Source organism: Rhamphochromis sp. 'chilingali' (genome assembly GCF_963969265.1).
Source record: "Rhamphochromis sp. 'chilingali' genome assembly, chromosome: 3".
In the NCBI taxonomy this organism is placed as follows: Eukaryota; Metazoa; Chordata; class Actinopteri; order Cichliformes; family Cichlidae; genus Rhamphochromis; species Rhamphochromis sp. 'chilingali'.
Window position 1 is genome coordinate 28,927,580 of NC_137931.1, and position 6,377 is coordinate 28,933,956.

General features: G+C 36.4%; 1 long non-coding RNA gene across 4 annotated transcripts; it reads right to left on the minus strand.

The window, feature by feature from the left end:
• Positions 1-360: 360 nt before the first annotated feature.
• Positions 361-6,071, minus strand: LOC308394085. 4 transcript variants are annotated; one of them, XR_013971095.1, is made up of 7 exons: positions 5,589-5,626; positions 4,982-5,191; positions 4,818-4,878; positions 4,658-4,706; positions 2,934-3,089; positions 2,638-2,730; positions 361-1,695 (listed from the first exon to the last, which is right to left on the minus strand). It is a non-coding gene; the product is annotated as an uncharacterized lncRNA (long non-coding RNA). The 4 variants fall into 4 exon arrangements; XR_013971096.1 differs by lacking the exons at positions 4,982-5,191; positions 5,589-5,626 and adding an exon at positions 5,779-6,071 and having other exon boundaries at positions 363-1,695; XR_013971097.1 differs by lacking the exon at positions 4,982-5,191 and having other exon boundaries at positions 363-1,695; positions 5,589-5,630.
• Positions 6,072-6,377: the final 306 nt, after the last annotated feature.

Below are 6,377 nucleotides of genomic sequence, written 5' to 3' on the forward strand. Positions count from 1 at the left end.
TTCATTTGTGCCTTTTCTGTACCTTTTTAATTAGATCAGAGTGTTTTCATGGCTGAACGTCATCCTCCTCTGAGACACTGAGTTTTAATGAAGAGTTAGATTTATTATTTACATCTTTAATTTTAAATGGGTCACCAAAATAAATCGGTATCACAGGTATTCTTCTGAGAACATGCACTCAAAAAAATCTGTTGTTGGATGAACACAATTTAATCATGGCACCCTTTTTGCACACAATTTAACCAAGTACAATAAACCCTTTTCGATCATGTCAAACCAACACATTTAGCATTTGGTGGTTTAATGTAATCAGATTACGTTGGATCAACATACTATACTTACATTGATTTGAAGTGATTTATTTAAGTATGTAGAGTGAAATTTGTTTTAATTCATTCTACACAATTTAAAAAGTTTAGGAAAACAGAATTAAATCTTGTTGTTTCAACAACTACTTTGTTAATCAAGGCAATGATCTCACTCATTTCAACCAAATTATTTCAATTAGATTTGTTTACATTTGTTACACATTTAGAAACCCACTACTTTACAAAAAAAGTCACAATCAGATTATGATAACATTATCTTTATTAACTGGATTTAGTGGACAATATAAAAGCTTACCATTTTTGTACACCTGCAAGCATATACTTCAAAAGGTAAAATGTTAGAATACTTATTTACATAGGTAATATGTTGGAACCAAAGCTTCCACAACTAAAAACAGATGCAAAATTTGCTCAATATATCGACTGCATTTTAAAAAATTAAACTAAAAGATAAAAATACATCTCCCACTTGGCAAGTTAAAACATGTGACAAAATCGAATTGTGTGAATTTGGAAAAATAAAATAAAATAATTAGAAATATTTTGGGGGCAATACAACAACAACAAAAAATTCCATAGGTGATGAAAATCTATATTTGTTTGGTGTATCTCATTGAAATAATTATTAGTTTGACCAATTTTTATATTTCTGTATTTATTTTTTTAATTTTGGTTGCAGTCCTCCACAGCTAGCAATATAGTTTTGCTGTGTTTTAAAACATGCTAGCAAGCAAAATGGAAACAATAATACAGTGAACTTAACAGGTGGCAGTGGTCTTAAACTTTACAGGACCTTGATACATAAACACAACATAGTACTTCTGTCAGTACTTCTGATCCATTTTGAGCCATCTATATAAGGACAAACAAAAATCATCTGCAGTGCTGTATAAAAGGTGAATTGCCCAACAGAGAGAATCCAAAAACTTAAAAAAAAATGTTTTAAATGAAAGAAAAAAAATATAAACAACTCAAATATTAACATTATATATTGGAAATCACCATTGCACCAATGAACCATTCAAGACCTATCAGTCATTTTCAAGTGCTCTCACCCCATAAGCTTGTTTTTCAGAAATAGTACCTTTGAAGACAGCTTTTGTCCATCAAGATTTAAAAGTATCTTCTGGAGGACTTCAAAGGTGCATTTAAGTTCTGGTGGGTAGCTCAGGTTCAAACGGTATATGAGTCCAAACAACAGAGCACATGCTTGTGCAATGTTACCCAAATCAGTGTTAGCCTCCACACCCTCAATCACGACACCAACGTCCTCTGGGTCATCTTCAGGTTCAGCACCCTCCTTCTGGATGACGTACACCCCCATCACAGTTTGCTCCATGCAGCTTTTTGCCTCGCTGTCCGTATCCTACATGAAAAAGTATAAGACAACAAAGTAAAATTTAAGAGATTGTTTAAACAACTGTTTCTATGCTGTTCATAAAATCCAAGTAGTCAAAGTAATAAACAGAAAATTACACCACTAAAGTAGTTGTTAGTAATTACTCCAATACATAAATTATAAAATACACCTCTCATGTCAAAAGAGGTGGCATAATTGACCTCTCACCGGCCCCTCCCCCGAAAGGGCCATTGTCCAATTACACATTATAGCAACCGTTACTGTGTCTGACAAACATTAACCTCAAGCAAGATGGAGAAGCGGTGTGCCCACCGATATGCCGAGAGATTGTGTCTGGAGGAGTTGTGTTCTTTCCATTCACAAAGTCAAAAACAACGTGAATGGATTAAACAGTGTGTATGGCCCCATTCCCAGGTAAATGTACCGAACATTATGAAGCATGTCTGCTCGCACATTCGGGTACCCATTGGTGCGCAGAGGAAACCATTTGTTTGTCGGACGTAGCAAGAGTAACTTAGGGGGACAGGACTCGAGAAAAGGCTAACTCAGCTGCTAAAATAAAACAGGTATAGAAGTGTTAGTACTAAACAGCTCAAAGTTCATAGACATTTCTATTTACAAATACTGATGACCATAACAATGAAAAAACAACAGGACTTGTTTTAATCCAAGTACAGATTCAAAAGCAATATAGTCTTGATGCATGTTAAATGCATTGTATGTTTGTGTATCAAGTTTAAGTAGGCATAAATTTCTTTCCTTCCAATACCAAATTCCAGAAATTCTTTATTGCAACGCTTAATACTGTTTGGTATTCAAGACATCCTTTCCCCAATACCAGGTGTCTTGTTGCTAATCTCAAAATTTTAATTTTAATGATTTGCATTTGAGGCAACGTCACAATTTGTATGAGAATGTTACAGACAACATGCTGTCACAATGGCTCACCAAGTACTCCTTTATTAACTTCTCATAGTCTTCGTTTAGGTGGATGCACAAAGACTTCAAGATGCATGCTCGTCTGGTATGGATGTTGTCATGCTGGAGAGGAGGAGGAGATAATATGAGCCAAAACCAGTCTGTTTTTCTTAAAGCTAGGGTAATCAGTTAACTTGCATAATTATTCTTTAGGTTAGAACCTGGCATGTACCAATTGTTAAGCCGAAACAAAATTGACAACTTCATCTCCAAATAAAAGTTATTTTTGCTGCCTATGACAAAGTCTACTCAATCCTAATACAAACCTTGGAGATGGCAAGCATGAGACCTCTTATTTTCTTTCCACGTGTCCCTCCTTTGGTCAGAAAGATTTCCATTAAGCGTGGCGCGTATTGGTCAAGCTCGGCAAAGAAAGTAGATAGCAGAGGCTTTGTGGTGATTCGCAGAAACTCCTTCTCAATCTGCAATAGAGAACAAATACATTGATTAAAAACGCAACTGTATATTTCACTCACTTCACATCTAAGCTGACTAAAGCTGCTTTTAGAAGACCATGCAGACATCAGTGCTGTCTGTGTAGGACATGAATCAGTCTGTGTCAGATACTGAATTTGAAATTTCCACTAAAGTCACAAGTAAGAGGCAAGTGGAACCAAGATCTAGGCCATTTGCTTTTTGAAGTTTGCAAAGACTGCTAAATTGCACCAGTGGTAGTTCACTCTTTGCAACACAGTATGCTGTTCTAAACAGATTTTTCAGGTTTATTTTTAGTATATTATTTGCAATTGGTGTTTGTTCTGGGAAAGATATTGCAGACTGAGCAATAATCCATTTCTAATGGGGGCCTTTCTTAAAATGACTGGTCCCAGTAACAAAGGCGCTTGTCGACTCAGAAATCGAGGGAAAACCAACAACACACCCGGCAGAACATTATGTTATTTACACGGGTGCACATAAGTGGTCCGCATGTGCGCATTCGCTGTCAAAATAAAAGACGCGCAACAGATAAGAAGTTGCAACGCACGTTTGCATCCATATAAAAGGCACTGTTTTTGTCCGCTAGAGTGGGATTTTCACGGCACATTCTGCACCACATCTGTGTGTTCATCATTTGTTTGAAGCCAGCTCACCTCCTGCAATCACTTTCGCGCTTCTTTTGTGGTTCGGACTCCTTCTGACATTTCTTTGGAGGTGGAGGAAAACCAAAGTAATTGCTTAAAGGAGCTTCTTCGACATATTTAAGAGTTCTAAACAAATATGTCCTCCTCCAGAAAATCTTATGTATGCAAACACGCGTTGCAACTTCTTATCTTGTGCGCGTTTTTTATTTTGACAGCGAATGCGCACCTGCGGACCACTTATGTGCAGCCCTGGTTATTTAGCTCATCATGTTGCAGCCACAGAAATTCTTTTGTCCATGAAACCATAAAGCTGCACTTTCTTTTTGCCTTATAGTCTGATTTGTCATAACTTTTCCGTTTTGTGGTAAGCTTTTCTTTGGCTGTCACTTCTTCACCCTGACCTGTCTTATTTGGCTAAGCAGAACTACAATTAATATCCTGCTGCTTTTACACACGCACTCACATAACACTCAGCGATTGTCTGCGCGATCAACCTCTCACATGTTTAAGCTGCGGGAGATTTCACTTGTCATGTTTGCATAGTAAGCTAACGATTGATAAGACGATGTCAGAGGAATTGGTGCACAAATTATCATCACTCACAGATCAGTGCTGTCGCTCTCTATACACAGGTCGCGCGATTGCAAAGTGAAAGCAAAAAACAAGCGCAAATTCAAACGCGATTTCAATATGTCACATATTGACAGTGGCTCACCGATGCCAATGACATAATTACCCAGCTACATTTCCGAAAGAATGCAGAAGCATTGACATATATTTTTCCTTCTTATGACAGCCCGACGGGCAGGGCAGAGATAGATTTTGGTAGCCCGACTGGAAAAATCGCTAGCCCTGGGACGTCGGGCTAGCCATTTTGCGAGCCCTGTACAGTGTTTCAATAATTGTACCTACTACTCTCCCTGATGGAACAACGCTTGCACTGCCACATACAAGTCACTGAAAGAAAAAAAGAAAAGCAGTTTTAAGGATAGTTTTATTGGCACCTTTTTTTCACTTTGATTAAATCATAAAACTATCATAAAAAATATATGATGGTAAAAGGCTTACCATGTATTAAAGAGGAGGCACAAACAATCAGAAAAAGGGGTCAGCTTTCTTTGTGGTGTTACTATGGTAAAGAAAACAGAAAAAATTATTTTATAAAAATTCCACAGTGGATTTTTTTTACTTTGTTGCAAATGTATAAAAAAAATACAAATACATATAAATACCTCTTGCAATATAAAATTCACAGATAAATATCCAATCTGTTGCCAAATGTAATAGCAGTGTTTCACACTATGCAATAAAGATGCTGGTAGTTGCGGTAAAGGTCCCACAGGCAATTTTCATAACTATCCGCCATTGCCTTTTCCTCTGACCTCGTGTTTATGCTCTTTTTCCCATGCACTAGCATCAAGTCAATTCGAAGGATGCAGCCCCTGAATTTGGACACAGCTAATATTTAGCAAATCGCGCATGCTAGTTTAACTTGCATTACTGTGAGAGGCCGAATGCTTAAAATAAAAGGAGAGAGAAAGAAAGAAAGAAAGAAAAAATGCAAATGATAATAAAAAAAGTGAACAAAGACCATGTCTTGCAATAACCGTCATTTAAAACCAAAGTGAATGCTAACAGAGCTAGGTAGAAGTTCAATGAGACAACCATACTAGCTTTAGCTAACTTCATTTACTTTGAAAGTGAATTACAAACGTGTTAAATATTGAATTAAACATATCAATAACCGCTAAAAACACTATAAGACTAACTGCAAAAACGGGTAAAAAAAAAAAAAAGAAAAACAATGAAGTGGAAATGCTAATAATAGTATAAATATACCCAGAGCGGATTATAAATCAGGTATTAGACGGTACCGATTGGCACCGTCTAATACCAGATTTTCACTGTATTTGCTCCACTCCCGCTGTCTAATGACAACTTACACATTTGGAATTAAAAACATTGTTAAACAATTAATGGACAAAACAACTTCGTTTGACTAAGATATTTTGAGTTATTTATTACTTACCTGTATTGTGGAAGATTCCGCAGAGGGAAATGGCAGTCCACTGAACACATATAACTTCTCCGCGTTCCCGCCTCTTCACTTTTGGGAAGTTTGAGCATGCGCACTAGGCATCGGTTTTAGAGTTGTTGATTTAAAATAATTACATTTAATTGAACTGAAGAATGCAAATCTAGTTCATTAAACTTTTTGTTATTTTATGTTAAACCAACAACTGATAATGATTTAAAAACCTAAACTCAATATGTTCATGTTAAATAGACAAATGTCTATTGAATTAATCAAACAACTGCCTTAGTTGACTTTTTTGAGTGTGCCAACATCAGCCACCAATATTATTCATCAGTTACAAGCATTACTGCTGAAATAGGCTATTTCATTAGGGCATGTTATGTTCACTAACAGATGGTTCATCTGAACCTGATGGAAAAACCTAATAACTCTGATGAGAACATGTTTACCTTGACCTGAGTAGCATCGAAAGGAGATGACAGAACACACATCTGTGAATTTATCACTAGTCCTACCCGACCCAGCTCTTTAGAACAATACTATTAAGTAAATGATCAATTTGTGTTTGAGAAAACAGTAAATAAGCACAT